We start from the raw sequence: 26,137 nt of genomic DNA, 5'->3' as shown, positions 1-26,137 counted from the left end.
TAAAGAAGGAGGATGCTTCAAGAGAAACTGGAATTCTAATATACACTATAGCCGGTGCTTTTTTTTTCTGGGGGAATGTATACCCCTAAACATTTTGTGAATCTAAGTTTGGCCTCATTGAGAGGGGCAGTATTTCAATATGAGTAGGAAAATGAGGGTACCCCTAAACATTTTTTTTAGAAATAAAGCACTGACCACGGCCAATTATTATTGTCCATCTGACTATACATATATCTGGAAAGAGGTTGGGAAGCTCTCACTTTGCCCAGGTATGAAAACAATCGTCAGAACTGGCTCCTATGACAGATGTGCAGACTAACTATACTATTTCAAATAGACTAGGATATTTTTGTCTGAACAGAGCTGGATACAATACGCCTCAGATCTGCAAATTGTTCATAAACTCTCCAGTAATTTCATCCCATGGATAGCAAGTACTTGTGCTTGCTTATGGAGAAACACAACCAAAATAAACCAACATAGACTCTTTATGAGGTGCTGAGCCTTCCTCCCCATAAAGGTTGTATACATTAAATGCATAAATGTCCAACAACCGTAATAGTAGAAGGGAGGGAAATCAGTTTTGCTTTTCTACTTCTTTTTCACTTACTTGGTATTAACTTAATGGTATGTGACACTCCTATCAGTGCAGCGCAATAAAAATGAAATGGTGCCCAATGTGCATAGACACCATGAAAATCTCAATGACAACAGCGACAACAAAAATTATATGTCCTCTTTCCTTTCCTTTCCTTTGCTCTTTGTATTTACTTGAGAATATGAGGGTTGGCTCTCAGCACACCACAATAAAAGTAAAACTGGTGGTCAAAGTGCCAAGAAAGAAAGGCAAATAAAACCCCGCTGTTTTGCATCATGCAAGGAGATGCAATTCTGATCACAGAATATCACTTATGAGAAGTGAGAACAGCTAAAATCTTCACTGCTAGTTATTTTAAAACCACTATTCAAGCATTAAAAACCAGGTTTTAAAAGAGGGTTTTCATATACTACACTCTTATTGTGTTTATACTTTTAACAAAATGAATGTTTTTATTTAAATGTTTACAGCGAAATTTCTCATAAAAATAAAATATACAATCATTTTATAGGATAATAGGCAAGCAGACATCTGCATGCAACATTTCCCTCATTAGATGTTATCATGTTAGTTTATTTTTATGACGTTGCTGCAAAATACAATGTGCTGATTTGTAACCTCCTTAAAATATATGTTTTGAAATCTTTAAACTGTGTTTGGGGGGATTGTTTCATTGTTTTACAATGAGTAGTAAGAATCCTGAGGATTAATTATACCAAGACCATCATGTGAACCAAAAGTCCTATATGTGTTACACCAGCTCTTCTCAGATCCCAGCTGCAATTTCAAAAGTGCAATAAGAGCCGCAAATATATTAAGTATACATGTGTAGATGTGAGAACTATTGGTCCGATATAGGCTGCCATAGATAGCAACAGCTGCAATCAGATACAGCTTCAAGTATGCTTGCTCCCAATGGGCAGAAGACCATTTAACTGAACTGTGGCCAATGTATGCAAATAGTCCTCCTTTTTATTCAAATCACTGTACAAAGCATAGGTGCCATCAGTTCTTCGACATGCTGGGCAAGCACCATGAACTGACATCAATAGCATGTTTGAAACGGTGCAATGGGGTGAGGTACTAGGCATCACCTGCTCATACCTAAAGTTTGTATTACTTCTGTGTGCCCCAACATTCCTGTAGCAGGGGGCAAAATGACCACAGAGGTAGAATTAGGGGAGCACAACCAGTTCGGCTGCACTGGGCATGGAGCCTTGAGGGTGTCACAACTATGCTTTAGAATGGAACATGAGAGGTGGGGGCACTAAATTTTGGCATTGCACAGGGCACTACTGAAATTTGAGACCCCAAGGTGTGCCACTGATGACCAGGAGAGCAAGGAAGTTATTGGCAAATTTTAGATTTAGCATCTACAGATTGCACATCACATGCTTCCAGTGTGCCAAATCAAAGTGTCTCAATTGTTTTCCTAACAGAACTATTGTTGCTGGTGATGCAAAAAAGGAAATCGCTTATCAATGACTCTTGAAAGGTGCCCCCAAACAGCAGCATGACACTTGCTATTAACATTAGGAAAATCTAGCTCTAGAGATTAGTAATACCTGCTGGAAATTATTTAGCTAAAACTGGTGCTTTCCTTTGAGTTTTCCATGCAAAAAGAGTGATAAAGGGGATCCGTTAACGCTTTCAGACATGTTCCTCATAACAAAGGTGACAGGAATGCAAAACTGATATCTGAATTTGAATTAAGGCCTTCTACGAATCTACGAATCTATGATTCTAGCACACACTTACCAGATCATCTGAAATTGGGCTACAGTCCTATATCATGCTGTGTTGGTGACACAGCTTTTTGGCATTCTGCTGCTAGATGCAACTCCAGGACTAGCACTAGCCCAGCAACAATGATTAATACTGCTATTCTTACAAATTGTTCTGTAGTAGAATTCCCAACCAAACCCAGCAGTGTTGCACGAGAATAATTAAGGGTACAATGCAGATGCAAGTGGAGACGTGTCAAGACTCACCAACAGCATTTCTATACAACATTCTCACAGACATTTGGCTACCATAATGACACTAAGTCCAGTGCAATCTTGAATTTAATGCTTTCTTTCTAGCAAATGCTATAGAGTGTATGGTGCAATGGCCACACTGCCATATTTGCCAGGCATATTTGCACACATATATCCAAATCATATTTACATGATCAGCCTGCTCCAAGAGCACTGTTCAGTGGATTTCTTGATCCAGGAATGAAAGGAAGATCCAGCTTTACAAAGTACGATTTGCATAAGGTAGTCAAGTCTTGCGGTTTATTGTCTATTTGGTCACATAATGTCATGCTTCCTACAACTACTCTTGGAAATTGTTAAATGTCAGTTGCACTACCATATAAACTTTCATGGCAGTATTCCCACTGAGCTTAGGAAACCTATTTCAAATAATTTTGCATAGGACTGGGCTGCAAGTTACCAATATTAATTCTAAAACACACTGAACATTAAGGGAGTAATTAAAGATCAGGTAATCATTAACAAAATTGGATTGGAATTAATATGAGCAAAAATTCAAGGAGTTGTCCATGAGTGTAACCATCATTGTGCAATGCAAACATCTGTATTTGCAGTACTGACATACCATAAATCAAAGCGTTAGAAGAGTTACTGATCAGCATGAAAGAATTCCCATTAAAGCTACATATGTTGCTGGAATGCTGTCAAACCACTCTCAAAATGCATGGCAACATACCAGATTGTTAGGCCAGAGGTGTCTTAAAAACCTGTCTCTGAACTGGACAATCTGCATGAAGTCCTGGTTCAGAAAGTACTTTTCTGCTTTATTGGCTATGATTCAGAGTGGAATGAATCCCTCAAGCCACCATTTCTTTCATCTGGGTTTGGTCAAACTATTACACTTCTAAGCTCCAGGTGCCAAAATATGAATATATATCTGAGAAATTCCTTCTTTTTTCTCTGCAAAACTTTAAATCCAGCAACAAAGGAATTTAATGGGGAAGTTACGTCCTCTCTGAAGAGAATTCCACCCCAGCTTTCTGCAGCTCTTCTGTTTGGATAAAAATGATTGGAAATCATCACTCCAGTCATTTAAATAATCTGTTAAAAAGCTATTAGGTTTCCCTAATGCCTAGTCATTTTTAAATGGCTCTCAATTTGATTCATGAACAATACACGGCCAGTACATGATTCATGTGACCAATCACTTAGCAAAAATGCAATTTTTATTAAGAGCCTCTTCAGGAAACTGATATCATATGGGGGTGAAATCCATTGCATCTTGTAGCATTTCAACACAATTTTTCAAATGGTTATGCCTCAAGGGTCAACTTTTCATGAACCAAAGTTGGCAGAAAAGTTAGAATTGGTAGAGAAGATCAAGGAGCCCAAAGGAGAGGGAAGATGTGGCGCAGATAATTGTGAAAATTGTGCTCCAGTTCAAGTGCAATTGAAGCTTTGTAAAGACATTGAGCTATCAGTGCATCTCAAATTTTATTGTAATCAGAGCTCATTGCACAGTCATTAGAGGTGTGTACAAATGTAAATGGCAGTGGCTACTTAGTTATGAATACATGGAAACGTTCAATGAGACAAATGCATTCTAGCCCTGCTATTGAGACAGCATGTGTTCGCTTAATCAATATGATAAATAGGAGTTGCTAGATTGACCATGTACTCATAACAATTACATAAAAGTACATATTTGCAAATATGTGCAAAGGTGTGGAATTAGCTTGCATTTACCTTGGGAATTCAGGGAACACAAGACAACTGGGAGCTAAACTGGTTAAGAAAATGAGCTGTGGTGGCCCTGATTCAAATCTCATCTCTTCAATAAGCTTTCTGGCTGGTCACAGGCAAGCAAAGGCATACCTACGGGTTGATTGGGTTGGCCCCCTGCCAAGGGGGCAGGCCTTTGGGGGCACAAAAATCACACCTCTCCACTTTGGCTCGGAGTGGCTAGGAACCCACCTGTCCATCTGCACACTCCCTGAGCTGCTCCTCCGCTGTTCTGGGCAGCCAGACGAAGGGACAGGGAAGGAAATACATCTCCTTTTCAAGGGTACAGTGGATGGAGAGTGCTGATACAGCTGCTTGCGAGGAACGCAAGGGAGCCTAGGTACACCTTTATTAAGACGAGCCATATTTGTCAATTCCCAGTACCTATCTAACATAAGAATAAAAGGTACATGTCTAAGTTGTTGGAAGGATAACTAAATTAATGTTTGTGAAACTCCAAACACTTCAGGACAGTGCTATATGAAAACTTTATTACTAAAATGTTGGGCTGGGTACATCTGCACAAAGTTTTAGCGGACCAAAGTTTACCCAACAAATGCTGCCTCTGTGTTCTGAGTGCTAGATTGAAATTGATCTCAGGCACCTGGTGCTTAATTCAAAGTGGAGTTTCCTCTTGCAGCACCCTGGAATAAGTGTCTGTGGGGGTTGGGAATGGTTCTTCTCCACATTTCACAAAACAATCATGGAGATTTGTTAGTTACTTTTCAAAATCACTAATATGGTTAAAGAAACGTTGCATATTTAAGGATTACAGCTAAGGCATAAGAGATATTGAATCATGCAATTCAGTGTGTTAGATCTGCTTATAGAAACATTTTAATTTATCTTAAAGCATTTAAGATTCTAAGTAAAGGTTTATGATGCTTCATTATAAAATGTAAAAGTGATATGGAAAACAATGCACTAAAATCCTAAACATGTTAGGAATAAATCCTTCTAAGTTCCATGGGGCGTACTCCCTTCTGTTCACTTCCCTCACCTAGAAGTAAGCCCCATTTAACTCAATAAGGCTTATTTCTGAGTAGACATGTATAGGATTGTGGCTGTTAATGCAGTTATGGCAACAGTCCTAAGAATATTTACCTGAAAATGTCTCATTGTGTTTAGATGGATGCTATGTAAACATACTTAGAGTGGGAATGTGTGTTGTGCCATCCCTCATACAGAACAGAAAGCAACACATAGCAATATTAAGTAGAAGTGATCTCTTGAAATTTATTGGTTCAGTAGAATTCATTTTATGCACTTTAAGAGGCTACTAAGCAAAAGTTTAATCACGTCATGTAAACTCATATTTTGAGGAAATCAGTATTTGCACTTCACAGAAACTATTACATAAAAGTCAATTCTATACCAAAATGCTTGGTCACTTGAAAAAAAGCAACATGCTTAGCAACCTGATCAATGGTTCATTTAGACTTTTTACATTGTGAATACCCCAGTTACTGACTTAGTAAAGAATGATTCATAGTCCACAAATGTTAAGCACTCAAACATGCGTACAAAAGACTTGGATATTATCATAGACTCTTTCTTGGTAAATGATACTGGTGTTATTGTTCAGTTAATCGGTCCCATAATATGTTAAACAATGTACCAAGATACATACAATATCTTACAAGGTAATCCTCTTTGGAATCCACAGTTCAGCTAATAAGTATTCCTCTCTCTAATCTCTCTAATCCTTAGTTGATATAGGTCAGGAAAACATTAAAACTAAGCTTCATTTGATAAAACTAAGTGTGGATTTCTTGTTAATTCTTTCTGCATTTTTTGTTATTTTATTTTGAGAACAATGTCAAAGTTTGGGATTTTTAACTTCCGTTCATTTCAATGGGAAAGACTGAAGCTGTAATCCTATACCTACTTCCCTGCAACACCATCTTCAGTTACATATGCATAAACCCCCAGGTTTCAAAGGAACACGGCATCAGTTTATAAGGATTTTCCATCTGCATAACAGCAATAGTTGTTAAACTTCTGCATGCAATCTGGTTTGGGACAAGTTATTTGAAGGACTACCTGCAACTACAGCCTTAGGCTCTGTTCACAGGCCTGCCAGCAAGATCAATTAGATAGATGGGCACAAGTCCTTTTTTTTTTTTTTTTTTTGGTGGTGTCCCTCTGCTTGTGGAAGTCCCTCCCAAATTTGGGAGGAGTTCAATGTTGTGCTCCACCAGTGCAAGCATTTCTGTTTGCCCATTAGAACAATCTTCCCTCTCCTCCCCACATGTACGTTTCTGGTAGGGTTGCCATATTTCAAAAAGTAAAACCCAAAGTTGATTGACTTGCCTTCGATCCAGGGACAAAGTGCCGACTTTCAGGGATGTGTGGCTGGGGGTTGTCTTTCTTTCTTTCTTTCTTTCTTTCTTTCTTTCTTTCTTTCTTTCTCTCTCTCTCTCTCTCTCATACGGGCAAGAGTGCAGGGGGATGAGATGGGAAAAACCTCATTGCATTAATGGAAGACATTGTGTGGGTTTCTGCTAGTGACACCAGTTACCTGAATCTGGCCCACAGTGCCCTCCAGATGTTTTGGACCAGGGATTTGTTTCAGCCAGAACTCAGTTCCAGAACCTGTCAGGTGGGCGCCATTGCCATTATAAGAGAAAGAGGGAGGCATTCATGGTGAGTTCAGGTGGGTGCCTCTTTTTCTAGAAAAATAACACTGTTTTGAACTATAGCACCCATCAGCTCCCGCCAGCATGGCCAAAGGTCATGAATGGTAGAAGCTGTAGTCACCAACATCTGGAAGGCAGCACATTGGCTACCCCTGCTAGAAACTATTTCAGACAGCTGTTTTAGTGAGTGGCGCTGTGGGTTAAACCACTGAGGCTCTTGGGTTTGCCAATCAGAAGGTCGGCAGTTTGAATCCCCGCGATGGGGTGAGCTCCCGTTGCTCGGTCCCTGCTCCTGCCAACCTAGCAGTTTGAAAGCATGCAGTGCAAGTAGATAAATAGGTACCACTCTAGCGGGAAGGTAAACGCTGTTTCTGTGCGCTACTCTGGTTCGACAGAAGCAACTTAGTCATGCTGGCCACATGACCTGGAAGCTGTACGTCGGCTCCCTCGGCCAATAAAGCGAGATGAGCACGCAACCCCAGAGTTGGTCACGACTGGACCTAATGGTTAGGGGTCCCTTTACCTTTATATAATGTTTTAAATCATGTAAGAGAGTCACCCTTGGAGAACATGACCTGAGAGGTAGCATATATATCTTGAAAATAAATGAATATAATGCAGTTATTGTGGATATGTGTGCATCTTCCCAAAAGAAGGTGCTGGGTGTGTTTCTCTATTTGATTGGGGTTCAATTTACTGCTTCGCTGCTTGGACAATTTCACATGCCTTAGGCTGTTTGAACTCATTTATATGAGCAGACATAGTCAGTATAAATATGAACATGAACATCTATCTCACACAGTCATGCATTTCCATAGTAAGATAGAGCCTTATATTTGGAATAGTCTTTGTTTAAAGCCTTCTGACTTTATTTTATTCTTTCTCCCCTGCTCCAAAAAGGAAAAAAAAGGAGGGGGGAAGCCCAGTTATAATGGAAGCTTCAATTTATGCTTTATGAACAATGCCAGCATCATCATTTTAATGTTGTCCATATGGGCTTCTAATAATAGATAAGAGACTACATTTGTATTGTATGTCTTAGAGACATTTAAAATCTTGATAGGGAAAGGCTGATTTCATTGGCCCCACAGTTAAAGGAAAGCAGACCCTAATTAAAAGAATTCTGTTCTGAATTAACTAGTTTGACATGTGCTAATTGACAGTTCCTGTGAAATGGTTCTAATTAAAGTCAATATGTCTTTTTCAATTAAAAGGAAATTAAGAATATACTAATATACATTAACAACTTAATCTGCCTTCAATATCCCATATATCAGCAGCCTTAATGTTATTGGAGAGCCATCTGACATATATCTTCCACTGTTTGGTTGCAAAGTCTTATTACTCCAAAAGAGCACCAACCATATATGAATCCCCTTCCACAAGGAGAAAGCTGGATTTTGCTCTCATTTTTGAAGACCCAAAGTGCAAGGATGATTGAAGGTAAAACCACGTTTCTTGACAGTTAAGGTAAGGAGGTATTCTTATTATGCTGCAAACTTTGGTTACAAAAGTTATTCTAGGAAAACCTTCTGACATTGCTCCTACTACTAATCAGAAGGCTGGCCCATTTTCAAGATTTGAACCAAATATAAAATAAATTCATATGAGACATGTGCCCAAGAAAACTGACTTTCCCCCATTATATTCTTTTTATCAGCTTGAAAGGAGATGCTCTCAATAAATACTTTTTGATTTATATAAAAATGAAAAATATGATTGCTTGGTAGGTAAAGGGAGAATTCAATATTGAGCAAGTGGAACACCACTCATGCAGCAGGATTTCACTTTCCCTCTCTCTTATAGCCCCTGTGTACCCCCAAAATCTGCTCTAGTGGGTCACCCAACTCTCCAGAACAGATTTTGATGGCTGCAGAGTGAAGGAGAAGAAGGCAACATCCTGATGTCTATAGGTGGTAAATTTTACTCAGAGTATACCCATTGAAATTAATGAGCATGACTAAGTTAGGTCTATTACTTTCAACCGGTGAGTAAAACTTTGTTGAATACCACCCCACATGTCTGGATTCAGCCCAATGTGCTGGAAGCTGCCCCTTTACTATAAGCGATGATAACGAAGTGCTGTTTATCAACCACAATATTAAATCAAATATATATTCTCAATACTTTAATGCTAACAGCTGTGCTGATTGATAATATTCCTTTGCCCTTTCTTCAATACCAGCACTGATACATTTAAGCAGCTGCAATATATGGTAGACTATTAAAATTCAAATGATTTCCTTACATAAAATATATGGTCTAACTTTGGTTTCTGTCTGTTTCAATTGTTTACAACGAACATAATTATGTTAATTTTGGAGTCACTATTCCCTTCTAAACAGCGTACAGTTTAATTGAACGTGGAAAACTGCCTTATATTGAGTCAAACTACTAATCTATCTAGCTCAGTACAGTGGTACCTCAGGTTACATACGCTTCAGGTTACATATGCTTCGGGTTACAGACTCCGCTAACCCAGAAATAGTGCTTCAGGTTACGAACTTTACTTCAGGATGAGAACAGAAATTGTGCTCCGGCAGCGCAGCAGCAGCAGGATGCCCCATTAACTAAAGTGGTGCTTCAGGTTAAGAACAGTTTCAGGTTAAGAACGGACCTCCGGAACGAATTAAGTACTTAACCCGAGGGATTCTTCCTAACCAGCCATGTAGCCAGTTGTCCTTATGGAGATGGGCAACCACATTTCTAGATGGGGCATTTGGGGGGGGGAGGTGAATTGTGCCAACCAATTCCTCCACTACCACCCTACATCACTGCTGGAGAGGATGTGAGGGCCAGGCCAAGGGAAGGGAAGGGGAAAATATGTTTCCGCCCCCCCCCATCTGCCCCAAACATAGCTGGCAATGCCAAGGATTGAACTTGAGGCCTTCTGCATGGAAAACACATGTTCTGCCACTCTCTCCCTTTTTTAAAATAAGAACTTTGGTATAAGTTCTCATCCTAAAAGACATGAAGAGAATCCATGGCCACATTCATACCATAAATTTGAAGCACTGTGATACCGCTTAAAACAGTCAAGGCTTTGCCCAAAGTATCCAGGAAGCTGTAGTTTGTTAAAGGTTCTGAGAGTTGTTGGAAGACCTCTAGTCCCCTTACAGTTCCCAAAGTTCCCTGCGAATTTGTAAACAGTTCTGGAAAATGTACCTTTGGAAGGGGGGGTGTCTTCTAACATCAGGTGTACATTGCTTCAGGCATCAGTGGTATGAGTGCACTGGAGCCAGAGGAAATGTGTACACAACCCGAAAAAAGGCCATACGGGTCCTCCATCAGCGTGAGACCTCCTGGGCAAGGTGGCCAGGAGACTGCCTGTACCACCACTACTTTGCCACAGTGACTAGAATTTTTGGCCCTCCCTCTAAGAATGAGGCAGGGTGGAGGAGGAAAGCCCTGCAGTAGCATCATATGGGCAGCAACAAGAGCTTGAGGAGTGGTCCAGCAGAGAGACCACAAATTTACTACTACGTCTGCCCATTGCTTGAGACCATTTTTTCATTTTGCCCTGTGACTGGACTGGCCCTGGAGCAGAGTGGGAGGAAGCACATGGCTGAGGCTTGCTCATGTAGCCCTAAGCCAGGGTTCAGCATTACATCTGAAGTGGACCAATGCATCAAGATGGTGTCCTATGCTTATAGCTCAGTCCTTTGGATGTATACAGGGAAGAGCTTCCAGGCTATTACCGATAACCCCTCTTTACTTCCAACAGATCCAACATTTTCCCTAAGAATAACTTCTGCACCACATTCTTACTCACAATTCGCAGGAAGCAAACTCCAGAACAGAAGCAAGTAGGAACAGGGGCGAAATCATTCGTGTATCCCCTGCTTATATAAACCACCTCCAAATGAAGTTGTTGATTCAAGCTAACAAATCTGGATTACAGCCTCAGGACCATGTAAACAAACAACTTGAAGATTATAGCAAGCACATTTATGAAGCGTCATATTTAAAAGCGTCATATATAGGCCTGGTTCAAACAATCACGTCTTAATAAGAACAAACCTAGGGCTGCCATATTACCGCAATGTCAAAGGCGGAATTGGTGTCCTGGGGAAAGTTCTGAAAGGTAACGCTTTGTCTCACCAACTTTTGGTTTTTCCTTTAACAAGCTCAACAATTTCGGGGTGTCCTGGTTTTTACTTTTTGAAATATGGCAACCCTAACAAACCAAGATCTTAAATCTACTTCAAACCATGGTTTAAAAGCCTGGCTTGCTTTGAACCTGGTAACCTTGGTTCAAATAAAATGGGAAATTGTAGTTAATTAAACACTTCTGGTTTAATTGTTTCACACTGTGGGGAGAGGCAAGAGGGGCCTTTGCAAACGCAACAGATTTGTACATATTTCAGCTTATTAAAATGAGATATATTCAAAAAGCAGCTATAGGATCCAAACCAGGATGATTAAAGTTCAATAACATGTGCATTGTTAATATCAGCATTACCAACTGATTTATTTATTTGTTTTGCCTTTTGAAATAAACTTCATCTGACATGGATTTTTTTTCCTAACTGTACTACAGTAAATATGTGTTTTTATTAAGTCACTAGATTAGCAGGATTTTTATGGTGAGAACAGGGCAAGTGAGAACTGCAGCAAAATATTGCAGTGCATCCTCGTTCCTAAAAGCATCTGAAATGTCCGGGGAAACCCGGGGTCTTTGACAGCCTATATTGGAAGTGTTGTTTTTTGGCAATTTGCATTTAAAAATAGGTTAAAAACTTCATTTTCTTTGGAGATTTTGCAGGGGAAAAACAAGTCGTCGTCCCCGCCGCTGCCCCAAAAAAATCAAAAATAAAAGATCAACAACTTGCCTGAATTTTCACTTTTTGAAATATGGGATCCTACCTCCAAGCAATACTTGTTTTCCCACCACCACCTCACAATTCCATTTTTCATCTTCCAACCATTGCTCCACATTGTGTAGCTACTGAGTTTGTCCAGTACTCATTGGACTATTATTATGATTTATTGAATTTATATGCTGCCCTATATCCGGAGGATTGCCCCCTCAGATTTGTTTAGCAATGACTTATGTTTGTTTTTATTTCCCAGTTCATTAGACTTCAATTCCCATCATCCTTGACAAATCGGCCCACGCTGGCTGAGGCTGATGGGAGACATAGTCCAGCATTACCTGGGGTCCCAGGGTTGGGAAAGGCTGCCTTAAAGGAACGATTTGTGCATTGGCAATAATTCATCTGCACCATTTTGCTCCTCTTTCTATGGCTACTGATTATCATAACCCTTCTACAAGATTAAAGTGGGAGAGTGCAGACAAGAATACAGACATTCTGTCCTGCCTTTCAATTATGTAATGCTCAAGGTGGCTTACAGAAAATTCATATTTTTAAAAAAGCTGTAAAAATCAAATCAAATAAGCACTTTTTTAAAAAAAGGTACAATTGGCATGTTTTTTAGGCTGCTTCCCAGTCCCAAAGCCCCTCATCCAAACCTCTGGAGGACAGGTCCCTGGAGAGCCAGCACACCCTTAGACTAGGAAGTACATGCATGCCACTTTCCTCTTTCTGACTAGACAATACATTACTGCTGCTATATAAACAGAGGAAGTGTGATGATTTATTATTATGACCCAGTTCTTACGTTTCTCTGATTTTCATGGCTTTAAATCAGAAAGAGTTTTAAACTGGAACTATTTTTAACTGCCTTTGTAAGTGAAATTGTTTTTAAATGTTTGTATTATTTTATATATGGAATTGTTTTTAATTGTTTTTAGACTTCTTTTATGGCTATAACTCTTTTTAATATTTTTTTTATTTTAAGATTGTAATATGTTAGCGTTGCAACCCACACTAGGACCCTGTTGTGCAGGGAGGTGAGAAGCAGAAATAAATAAATACATAAAAATCCAATTTCATGATGACACACTGGTTTTATTACATACACCACTCTGATTGGTTTTTCTTGATTTGTGGTGTATAAAATAAATAAGCAAACAAAACAGGCATGCAGGTTGAGATCATGGTCACCTTAGGCAGTACACCTTTCTTTAAATTAAAGTCATTTCAGCTAAACATCTTGAAATTCTATATACAGTTTGATGGTGCAAGGCTATTCGTGAAGGGTCTGGTGCTTTAAAGCTATTTGGAAGAAAGGCTTTCTGACTTTCTGGTGATTTCAAAATGGTGCAAAGGTTGGGATTTCCTTTTCGGCTTGCACACACGTGTGCAAGGCTTGGCTCTCCAGTTCTTGGCTTGTTCTGGTTTTAATCTCATTGTTGGCAGATGGCAGATGGGAATGTTTTGTGGCTTGTAGGCTTTGGACATCGCTGATGCAACCATGATCGCTCGCACAGATGCACCAGAGAAGAGCCATCTCAGTCCTTATACAATTTCCAGATTCCAGCTATATTTGCCTTTATACAAATAATTAACCCGGCATCCTTTCTGTTTATATCCCAACTAGCAAAAGCAGAACTGTTTGTGTGAGGAAGAAACTGCTGTGTTGGCAAGGCGAGGCAAGCACATCCTAAAAAACGCTCCAGTCCAAGGAAAATTTTTCTTGGCAGTGGGTCTGTTCAAGTAATCAGCATGTGGGACATGGTATGCCATGGCCCAGGCAAGACCCCCTGTTACTAAAGCCTGTTTCTGCTCAAGTATCTGTCCCCCATCTCTCCTCCTCACTCCCCCCACACCAGTCACATTTGCCTGCCCTTGAGTTCTGTGAAATAACTATACATCCTCTCTTAATATATACATTCTGGAAACTGTTTTCACTGCTAAAACAGAACAGATAAACGTATTTTCAATATTTATTTGTTCAGCAGATAGAAAACAAAGTAATATGGGGTGGTTTTAATATCTTATTGGCTTTGCTATCCCAAGATCTTGGCCTCCGGCAGCCTTTCTTTACACACCAGGCACTGTGCTTCCCCTTCCCCTCCCCACCCCCTTTGTTTGGTTTTTTTAATTGAATATTTCATACCTTAGGTCAGCTGATTCTGGCCCCTGTTTGTTTTCCACATTCCAATGTGTGTTGCAGCATCAATTTTTAATTATTGTGGTTGTTATGATGAACATGAAACACCATTGAAGTTGCTCTCTTCGTTGCCTGGGAAAAGAAAGGAAAACTCCTTTTAGGTATCAGTGGCTGTATCAGACTGACTGCTTTTAACATGTGTTCTTACCAGCTTTATTTTTTATTAAAGTTCCAAGTTCCTGTTTCTTAATTTTCTAGAACCTTCTGAAGTTTTCCAAACTATGTGTAAAAAATAAGATCCAGGCTGTTTCCAGACTGTTGTTATTTTGCAGATGGGATTCAGCAGCAAACCAGCAAATGGTAAGTGCACAGTGAAAATGGATTTGGAACTCTTGCACAGCTCACCAATGGATTTTTTGCTGTAAAGAAAGTGATGGGCAATAGGCACCAGAAAATGTGGCATAGTAACAACTGCTTAAGGCGGTTGTATAACCTCCTGGCAAACAAATCAGAATAAAAGCTCAATAAACAAGTGATGTTGTATAATGCCCCGCATAATTAGTGTATACAAATCTGGATACATCACAGATCAATTACCACAGATAAAGCTTTATCACCTCAAAGGTAAAGGGAACCTCAAACACAATACTTAATGGAGCTACAAGCTTCTATAGGCTAAGATATCAGCTGAGACATCACTCAAGGTTGTGTGAATATCAGCTCTACATTTTTGGCCTTTTGTGATGTGGAGGTTCTAGCTGTTAATGAAAGAAAGAGCTTCAGTGTGACATCATCATGCAACTTGGTTATTCACTGGTCATACACGGCAGCTCTTAGCAAAAGGCAAAAAATATGGTGAACCATCAGCTCACTTTGATGGAGAGTGCAGGCTTCCTCAACCTTGACCCTCCAGAAGTTTTTGGCCTACAACTCCCATGATCCCTAGCTAGCAGGACCAGTTGTCAGGGATGATGGGAATTGTAGTCTCAAAGCATCTGGAGGGCCGAGGTTGAGGAAGCCTGGTATAATAGTATAAGTAATTGCTCACAAGTAGAAGCAAAGGCTTCACAGGTTGAGTTTTGATGTCTAATATAAATTTGAGTTTTGAATTGCAGTGTAATTTTACTGAGAAGCATCTGATAGGCAGAAAATAGATACCATTTATGCAGGATTTTCACATACCTTCTAAAATGTTTTTCAGCCTAATGACTGTATAGAAAGACATATAGATGCATCACACTGCAGATATGCTTTTCCAGCCAGGCATGTGAGAGAATTTGCAATAAATGAGGCTGATTTTCGGAGAATAAATCTCTAAGGGGGGGGGGGATGGATACATTGTACATTGTGCTTTCTGAAATGTAGGAGCCTGCCCTTGATATATGGCAATAATTGAATAAGTGGACATTTAAAAATTCATATAGGCTTTTATTTTATTTTTTCCACGTAAATATATTCAGTAGAATAGTTACAATTCACTGGGTTGAAAAAGTCTTTTCTTTGATGAGGAGTGTCGCTATGCAACTCCGAATGAGTGTGTTTTGAAGGTTTAATGGTGTAAAATGACACAAATGTTTCAAGACCGGCTATGCTTTAGTACACAAGAGTGTGCTATGAGGATAACAGGAACACTGAAGCCACAAATTGCTGGGAATGAAGCATCATTCTCTTTAAGTTTGTGTGTGACAGGGAATCCTCTCAGCACTTTCATCAATGCAAATGCAATTAAAACATTGCCTGCCCACAATAAAGGGGAAGGTGTTCTTTATTTTCAGCTAGCTGACAACCTTTTACTTAGCAAGTGTGCAGGTTTGGAAGGAAGCTGGGGATAAAACGTTCCTCCAAAGGGGGGAAACCTTTGCTCTTTCCATGGTCTTTGCCACATGTGTCTTCAGGCTCTACAAGGATCTCCAGTTACTGTGGAATTTTAAAAGTTTGTTCATTATATACTTATTTATTTACTGTACTTATCACCCTGCTCTTCCCACTGGAGCTCAGGGAGTCTAAGAACAATGTTTAAAACGAAATAAATGTATTTAAGACAGTAATTAGGAGTCATCAATGAATCAACAACGATACAGTTGACCGTAGGCCATTTCTTTTGCAAGATGTGGCAAACCACCAAAAGCCTAGAGAAATAAAAACATTTTTAGGTTGCCATCTAAATGTCATTGTTTGGGGTGGCAATCAAATCTCCGTCCAAAAGGAATTCATAGACCAGTGGACAGGGGTGCATTATGCAAAAGATGTTCTTACTCTTTTGAAGATTCATTTTTTGCTGGAGCTGGCTTTGCCATGAAGCAGAGGAGGCAATACACTTCAGGTGATCCTGTCCAGGCAGGGTGGAGCTGAGGAAAGAATAGAGGAAAGCAGAGAATGGTGTCTGAATGGGTCAAGTCCTTTGAAAAGTGGTGGTCCTCAACAGTGAGGGAGAACAATTTGGGTCTGATTTCAGACATCAAAATAGCTCGGGGAAGTAATCCGTATTGCATTCATATTAGGGATGTAGAGAAATTTTGTTCGATTCATATTTTAAGGCAAACCTGCCTAATTTGGCCTTCCGCACATACATGAACTGAATTCAAATTTTGCAATTCATTTCTCCTACCTAAAGGATGTGTAAAAAAAATATGCAAATATTAGGGGAAGATGTGCACACACACAAAAATATATAGTTTAGTAAGAATAACAGATGAAAATTCAATATATTGGTTTAAAAAAATGCTTGCAAAAATGTGTCTATTAGGCAAAATTGGGGAAAAGTCCCACCTGTAAATTAGGAGAAATGTGCACCAAAATGCTGATGGGTTTTCATCAAGACTTATTATTATATATATTTTTTTAAAATCACCAGATGTTGAGAAACTGAAAAAACTAGAAGTGTCATCTTAAGAGGGTGACTGGGGAATGAAGCTGGAAGATACTAGTTGCTGGAAGCAGAATGTCAAAGAACCAGACCAAGTTTTGTTCCAAATCTCTTATGAACTGAACTTAAGGTTGCACCTTATTGTGAAACAAAATTGGGCAATCTGTTGCCCCCAAAAATCGGCTAGCACAATTGTTACCTGGTCCTCTGTTCAGCAACATTAAAACTCACCTACCCAGTACTGTAAGAGCCTTTGTGCTAGTGAGCAGAGAATGCTGGACACCACCTTGTGCCATTTTTGGTATATTACCATTACCAGCTTAACGGTCCACATACAGTAACCATCATTAACATCTTTCAAACCTGTTATGGACACTCTTGGGGTCACATTTCCCTCCTAAAATCCACATAGTGGCACAGCCAGAAAATGACAGCTGACACACTTCTCCGTGTCACAAGGGTCATATACAATTAAGAACTGAATAGCTAATAAAGCTCCTTTTCTCTTCTCTTGAGTTCATGTGTCGCTGTCGAATATTCTGCTTGTATTTACAATGCCATATTGCTATTTAAGGATGTTTTCACACATAAGGCTTAAATTGATTTTTGTTTCAATTGATCTGTATTGCAAATGTAAAGCTTACAGTGACCAGAATGTACATTTGATTTTAAAATGGCTATTTTCTGCTTTCTTTCACACATTAACAACATTCACACATGGTACAAATAAGCAACGTGAAAGGGACTCAAAAGTGCTCTTTATGACATGTGTGAAAATGCCCTAGTACTCTACAATGTTTTTCCAACATGAGCAGAAATCCGTAATATGTGCATTTGATATAAGAGGAGTGTGCTGCTGTCGAAACCTAAGGGTAGCTCACACAATTTCTGATGTAATAATACAGTGGTACCTTGGGTTAAGTACTTAATTCGTTCCGGAGGTTTGTTCTTAACCTGAAACTGTTCTTAACCTGAAGCACCACTTTAGCTAATGGGGCCTCCTGCTGCCGCTGCACCACCGCTGCACGATTTCTGTTCTCATCCTGAAGCAAAGTTCTTAACCCGTGGTACTATTTCTGGGTTAGCGGAATCTGTAACCTGAAGCGTATGTAACCTGTGGTACCACTGTAATGTTCATAGAATCACAGACTTGCAGAGTTGAAGTAACCCCAAGGGCCATCTAGTCCAACCCCCTGCAATGCAGGAATCTCAGCTAAAGCATCCATGACAGATGGTCATCCATCCTTTGCTTAAAAACCTCCAAGGAAGGAGAGTTCACCACCTCCCATGGGAGTCTGTTCCACTGCCAAACAACTGTTATTGTTAGAAAGTTCTTCCTGATGTTTAGTCGGAATCTCCCTTCTTGTAACTAGAATTCATTGGTTTGGGTCCTAGCCTCTGGAACAGGTGAAAACAAGTTTGTTCCATCCTCCATATGACAGCCCTTTAGATATTTGAAGATGGCTATCATATTTCCTCTCTGGCTCCTCTTTGAAGGTGGCTAAGATCTGTGCACTTGCTTGACATCATCACTACATGCACAATATAACATATTTATTGCAGTACTGTATGCACATTCCTATGCATGCATTTCCCCTTCCCAAAGCCCAGCAGTTCACTTTTTAGATGGACGGATTACAAAACTTGGGTGCATGCATGTACATACCAATGTAAGCACATGTTACTTTCATATTACATCACTCATCTATGTGGTAGGCACATACAAAGGCCGCCACACCACTATAGATGCTTCCCCCCCCAAACTGGAGACCACAATAGTAGCCAAGGTTGAAAAATTAAGAGAATGCCTTACCCAAACTATTCAACACAACATTATCACTGGGGATATAGTGTGGCATCTTATCAAATATTATCGTTCAAATTAAATACAGTCAGGTGTAGTCCATTTCTTTGTCCACATGACCTTGCTTTCTGCGACTGTTGACTTTACTCATTGTCTTTGATTTTCTCAGACCTGTGGTGTAAAATCACGGTCATGGATCTAAAGTGGAATAAGTAATTGCTTGATAGCTTCTTGCTAACTCTGGAAAGTGCTGTGCAGCTGCTGATGTATGTTTGTGCTGGCATTGCAGAGTGGAGCCCTGGGAATAAGGAATCTGACTTCAGAGAAACAAGAGCTAGCTTCAAAGAAGGGAACAAGTCTCCCCAGCTGATAGAACTTTTACTGAAAGAAAAACAACAATGAACTAAGAAACACACCAGTAATATCTCTTGTTACTCCTCTGCAATCCTTTTCCAAACTTTATTTTCATTTATCTGATTACACACTTCCGTCTCCACAATCTCCATTGTGATGGTTCTACCTTTTCTGTTAGTTTAGGTGCTTGATGGTAGATTACAGTGAGACCACATTACTTCAAAGCACACTTTTTAGTTATTAAAGCAAAAAATATGACTCCCATTATTATGATATGTCCTTAGAGGTTTCTACAGATTTGGAGGTACTAAATCCAAGGAAATGATTTGAGGTCTATTAGTTATATGTGTTTTTTTTACAGATTAAGAAGCTATTGTGTCCTAATAAATAGCTCACCTAGAGTTTTCACTTGAAACCTGACATATTTTATCACAACAAATCTAGCCTTGGTCATACTTTTTGCATGGTGAACTGGTAGGTGGGCCTCCAATTGTTCCCATTTTACTTCTTTTAAAATAAAACTAACATAAAATAGTGGGGGCTGAAATAATGTGTATCTTTCCAAACTTGAACTTGGGGAAAATATGGAAAATAAAATATTATCATAAGACTCTAGGTATTACCTTGTTCAAAGCAAATAGGGAATTTAGCCACTCCAGTTATAGACAAAAGGAGCCTAGTTGAGCATTGTTGGGTATTATGACTATAAATTAGCAAATAAATTATTGTCATGTTAGTTTACACCTATTAACAATGCTAAATGGTTTATTTAATACCCATTAAGCTTTTACTTGCAATATTTTCACTTGGGTCAGCCTTTACAGAAACTGATTGGGTTTTTTAAGGAAAATTTGAACATTATCAATCAGTTTCATTCTCCTGGCTGCAGGCAGTGCAAACTAACATGAGTATAACATTAATACCCTATTCAACAAAATTCAATTTGGCAAAATAATACTTGGTGCACCACTATGTTAAAGACACACCTATGCACACTTACCTGGGAGAAAGCCCCATTGACCTCAGTGGTACTTCCAAATAAACATGTATTTGTAATTGCTCTTTTTTAAAGTACCATTTGCAAAATAGAGACCAATGACAAGAAAAGCCATGCTTATTTCTACATTGTCTCATGCTTGCCTCATGGGGAAACAAATAAGATGAATGGATGTCCATGCATGCAACAGGTTTTTGTATACCCAGTTTAGCAGAACCATATGTAGAAACACTGGGGGTTGCTTGATAGAAGACAGCTATTACTTAAAAGGACAGTTCTGTTTATTCAGTTGTAGTTGGTGGGAGGAAGAATAATACAAATAATATTTTTTCCCCTGAGTAAGTTGTAAAAAGTGTGACTTACACAACAGCATCAGAAGAGCTTGCCATTGTTCAATGAATCACAGTGAGAGAATAAATTCATAGTTTTACCTGTATTTACATTAGGCAATGGTTCCACGAAAACAAAGAAAAGGATGCAAGTGACCTTCCTGCTAGCCATTTGCTTGGGTTCCCTGCAGATAGTCAGTGTGAGCAGGAAATTGGCAAAGCACAGTCTGAAAATAAAAATGAAGCTCCATCAGTAAAGAACAGAAAAAGGCTTTCAGCATTGATAGTGCACATAGCCGAGCTAAGCTTCTTCTTACCTTTCAAATGATCTGCCTCTACATCACAGTGTAACATTTTTATGAATGTCTTTTTCTCAAGAATATTTCAGCCTCATGTATTTATCCTCACAACTACTTTGAGAGGTATGATGGACCTGTCAAGGTTCACAAGTGCTGGAAAATCTCAACCTGTCTCCCATGTTCCAACTGTCTTCTCCATTCACAACATACTTAGATACTTTTCACGTGATTGTTTAATACAGGGCACACAGAAATCCAAGAGAAGTTACCCCAGAAGAGAAAGGGATGAAGGAGCCTGGTTGGCATGGCCCCAGGAAACAGATGGAGAGGACAAAAGGTCAAAGGAGGTAGGGGGCCGATAGAAGGGTGGAGCCCTTGACTCTGAGAAATAAGAAAAAGAGTTAGGCTCAATACAGGGGGAGGGAAGAAGGAAAGAGGAGAGACGGATGATGTCAGATAATTGAGAGAAGAAGAGCGAGCAAAATCCAGCAGAGGGCTAAGGAAAGACTGGTTCTCATGGCATCAGTCTGCCAAGAGGTGCAACCTTCTGGATGCAGGGGTGGCCAAATAAACCAGGTGCCCATAGAAAGAAGAATGCAGCGGCACCAGAGGAAGAAGGAAGCCAAGGAGCTCTGACATTGAGCTGGGCACACTGAAAGGCCACCACAATTTACAACCCTAAACTAAGGCCTTAGGGCTTTGTACCCAACTCTGGAATGATGCTAAGTGCCAGAAGGTGGGTGAACAAACCTCCTTTTCTTGCTGTGGTGTGAGGCAAGTGTGGTGCTACTTCATTCTCCTTTGATCAAACACAAAAAAGCTGTGGAGCTCCGACCATCAGGCCCCAACACATGAGGGAACACAAAAATGAATTAAGTGGAAGAATGAATTTTGTACCACACACAAAGATTACATTTCCTTTATGTTCAGTGTCCCTTGCCAGAGAAAGAAATGTAAAGAAACAGCCACTGGCAGGAGTCAAACTTGGGTGTTTTGTTTGTTTGAAATATTTCTTAGCTGTCCTTCATCAGATTCCAGAGTACAAGAGCATGAATAAAATCTGCAAGGACCTAAAAACAAAAGGCAGCCAGATGGAGCTCCCATTCCCAGAAAATGTTTCTGCATGATTTTCAGGCTTTCTTCCTTTCCCTCCCACCCCCATGCTACAGCCCCCCTCATTCAGAAGTTTTCCCCAATCCTTAGGAGAAGGGGGAGCAGAGGTGGGTAATGTCCCTTTCCATCTACTAGCTTTCTCCAGCATATCTGTAGATCAAATACCCTTTTCCCCATGCACCCTACTTCCCAGAACAGTAAGTAACCAGATATAAAGGAGGACCAAACATTTCTGCCTTTTCTCATTGCATAGAAAAAGGAATTTCAGCAGGTGTCACTGGACTGTACCACTTCAGACTACAGGTGACATGTTTACTCATATAACAAGCTCTTTGCAGTCAGACTTCAGGGACTTTTCTTCTTCCCACAAATATTTTAAAATGTAATTCTTCCATCTGCAGTCAAAAGTGGTACAATCCATTCTGCTGTGTGTACCGACCAGGCCATAGGTCAAAAGCAAACGGCTTAGTAGGTAATATATTTTGTTAATGGCCTTGCTCTTATAATGTGCATCTAGCTCAAGTATTTGCAATTGTTACCAGGTAGTTTTCAGTCTTCTAAAATCCTTCTGTTATCTGAGTATCATTTTATCTAGCTTGCTATTTGCTGGTGTCATCTGCAATAAATAATTGGCTTAATAAATGCTCACGTTTAGCCTCCATCCCTAAGAGGCAATACATAATGTATGCATTATTTCTTTGAAATAGCAATTTGTAAGTTTTGCCAAGAAGTTATATATTTGATATAGAGGAGTTTGCAAGGCAGCAGAGGAATAAAGACCATTTTTGTAATGCAATCCTGTCTCAGTCAAGCTCTTGCAGCTAACAAATCCCCTGGCAGGAAACCTCTCAGTGGACTGTTTCCAAGTCCTCAGCCTGAACAGCAGTTACAGGCTCTTCAGAAGAGCAAGCCCAAGATGGTTCCGCACCTTTGACTTCTGACACTTCATCCTCCTGTTACCTCATGCTTAGTGAACCTCTGAAGGAATACTTGGCTGCCCTGTTTATAAACAGCCTTTGCCTTCTTCAGAAACAGCCTGGAAGGACGTATCTAGGTCACAAGCTACAAAACAGTCCCCTAATTAAGTCAAAGAGCCACATGTCACTGCTTGTACTAGTAGCTGGGTGGCAAAGATATACCCTGCATGGAGCTGGCGCCCCACTCAAGGGCAGAGTGAGGTGGCTGACAAAGGCAGCCAGTGCAGGAGGGCAGAAAGCCATAGACAGGTCTCTGGGACAGAGCTGTGTGTACACTGCTATGTAGCATATTCTGTGCCCCTTAGCTAGCATAGCCTGCTATACTCAAAGGCAGCAAAGGACATTGAACTACGATTCAATTGCCAGACCAGCTTCTGTATCTAAAAAGGGCAGACATCAAAGGTGCCAACTTGAATAAAATAGGGGGGGGCAGGTAAACCCTGCCCCACAAGAGGCTGTGCACACACACCATTTGAATGACAGTGCCCATCAGTTTGGGGGGTGGGTCAGATTCCTCAAATATTTTATTGCGGAGGGGCGGAAGGACTTGGCCCCTAGGAGTCCATCCTGTCCTTCACTTCGGACAGCAAAATGTCTTGTTTTAATCATCCTACTAGCGAGCCCACTAGTAAAAGATGACTCAGCTAGGCTTGTCTCCCGCCGGAAGTTCAAACAACAAAATGTCTTTCAGTGGCCCAACCCCTTCTCATACACTGTGACATGCCCTGAAACCGAAAACATCACACATACCACACTTAAGCTTGGGGGGGGGCACCAACTCCTGGTTCCATTGGAAGACTTTTTTCAAACTTAATTGCTGTGGAGGGCTTGGTAATCATCTTGGAGAGAGCAATGGAAAGGGAGGGGAAGAGTTAGCCCAGCCCTCTCTAGTTGCAACCTCCTGGAAGATCAGCTTGGAGGAGAATGTAGCCCTAATGGGGGTGTGCATGCATGTAGACATGTGAGAATGTTGTGTGGTGCATGCTGTGTGTGTGTGTTGTGGCTAGGGAGGGGGGAATATGTTCATTTGAATTTCTCTAGCGTTTTTGATATTTCCAGTCTTAGGATTAGTCCTCCACATTTCTACATTCTACATTCTATGTGCAGCCTGTGTCTTCAATCATCACTGGCTACTAATAATGATGACTATATGCAACTTCAGGATCTGGTTGGCCACTGTGGCCTGAGGAAGCCATTCTTTTACCTAAGAGTCATGAGGTAATGCTTTAACAGTACATTCCCATGCATGTTTACTCCAGCAAAAGTAAGTTCCATTATATTCAGTGGGCTTACTTCTAGGTAAGTTGATAGAGGACTGCAGCCTGGAGGTCCTACATGAAAACCACAAGTGTCAGGAGACATGAATCCAGCCTCATCTTGTAAAGAGAAAGGGGTTTCTGTTTACCCCAGTTTCACACATGGCAGTAATTCCACTTTCTTATTTTTCTGTGGTGAATGATTTTACCCACACCTTTATAAGCATTCTTTGCCTTATTAATCCTGCTCTCAAGACTAAAACAAATTACTGTAATTGAAATGAGTATTGTGTTTTAGTTCATTTTATCCGGTAGTCAAAAGGTGTGGTTGCCAAGAGGAAATTTCATCATGTTTCTGTCATGTAGGTTGTGGTTTGGGGGCAGGAAATAGAAATAAATTCACAATTGGGAACAATAAGCTGATGCAGCTGGTAGTTTGATCAGATTGGACCCCTCAGTTCAGTTTCAGGTCAACACTGAACTCCCACAATCTCTTTTAAAATTCATTGATATATTCTAGTGAGCTATTTCCAGTACTGACCTACATTCTTGACACATCTCTGACTTCACTAGGGTTGTATAAGGTGAAAATCAATGAATAACTTGAATGCAGAATTCCACGCCTTCAGATTGTGCCTGTTTAATAGCTATTTCACAGGCACAATTTTCTCACTCTGTCCACAATACAAAGTTGTGTACACAGTAGTGAACAATGTGCATAGGCATAGGGATGGGTTTTTCTGAAGATCTTGATGTCAAGCTTATTCACATAGATTTTTTCTAATTCCTGTCTTGCTCTGTAATCTCAGTGAAAAGAGAGTGTTTGTCCCCCTTACCCCAGTTCTGTTTGTAATACAAACAATATTTGCATATTATATGCATTATTGTATGCATTATTATACACCTATACACTCCAGGTTTCCAAGGTAACCAACAAATATAATTGTATAGAAATGCATATACTTATACAATTATACTACATAAATATAATACTGCATAGGACTTGGCTCATTATATAATAATAATAATAATAATAATAATAATAATAATAATAATAATAATAAAATTTATTATTTATTCCCTGCCCATGTGGCTGGGTTTCCCCAGCCACTCTGGGCAGCTCCCAACAGAATAAAAAAGCGATAAAACATCAAACTTAAAAAACTTCTCTTCTAAAAGTCAGATAGTTGTTTATTTCCTTGACATCTGATGGGAGGGCATTCCACAGGGTGGGTGCCACTACCGAGAAGGCCCTCTGCCTGCATAATATATGTAATTTTTGCATATAAATTTGCATGGAATTAGGTTTGTTTTTTAAAAAACCTGATAATACATAAGTGGCTCAGAGATAAGTGGGGACTCAATACAGGAAGTAGTACAAAGCTAACTGGGTCAGAACCACTGGATTCCATATATAATTCTAAGGTGCTTGTGTACAAAGCTTGCAACTAGGATACCTGAAAGACCGCTTCACTTTTTATATACCCAGCAGATCACTGGGCTCTACAGGAAAGGGCCTCCTGCAGATATCATCTCATCCTGAAGTTAGCATGGTGGCATCTGCTGTTTGGAGCTCCCTCCCATTATATATCAGATACATGCCATCTTTATTGTCTTTTCCACACCTTTCTCTTCCAACAAGCCTTTTAAGTGGCAATTAAGTGGTGATTACTGTTCCAGTGCTTATGTGCATTGTTGTTGTTAACTATTTGGGGATGTTTCTCGAGAAGCAGTTCATGAATTAAACAAATAAATAAATAAAAGTATGCAAAACCGATTCCTCCTACATCCTTCAGCATTCATGACTCTGCCTTATCAGCTAGTCAGCACTGTCAGCCTTGACAATGCCTATTATCTGCTTAAAGGAATGGAACGTGGTTAGCTGGATTCAGTTGGCCCACCTCAAACTACCCAATCAACGCCATACATATAGCCCCCTAAGCCACAACCACCTCCTATGCCACAAATTGATCTCAAGGAAAACTGGAGATCCACAGCACTCTCCTCTTCTTTGGTTTCCGTCAACCAGCATTGAGAAGTGTTCTCTGCCTCTGATGGTGGAGGTAGAACATAACCATCAGGGTCCATAGCCACTTATTGCCTTCTCCTGCGTGACTTTGCCTTTAAAAGCCATCCAGGTCTGTGGCCATCACTGCCTCTAAGATAGGCTTGAATCCTTATGTGCCT

At 40.0% G+C, this 26,137-nt stretch overlaps 1 protein-coding gene across 2 annotated transcripts in view; it reads right to left on the bottom strand.

The window, feature by feature from the left end:
* LOC309352170 (uncharacterized protein) overlaps positions 1 to 26,137 on the bottom strand; it is a gene marked incomplete at its 5' end in the record, with an annotated part of 89,504 nt that overhangs the window by 14,945 nt on the left and 48,422 nt on the right. For both annotated transcript variants that reach the window (XM_081880569.1, XM_081880568.1), the window contains 3 exons: positions 13,962 to 14,087; positions 16,212 to 16,303; positions 18,635 to 20,532. The remainder of the gene's footprint in view (positions 1 to 13,961; positions 14,088 to 16,211; positions 16,304 to 18,634; positions 20,533 to 26,137) is intronic.

This window comes from Podarcis erhardii, assembly GCF_964252035.2.
Source record: "Podarcis erhardii genome assembly, chromosome: 11".
Taxonomy (NCBI): domain Eukaryota; kingdom Metazoa; phylum Chordata; class Lepidosauria; order Squamata; family Lacertidae; genus Podarcis; species Podarcis erhardii.
This window is presented reverse-complemented; position numbering and strand designations above follow the sequence as displayed.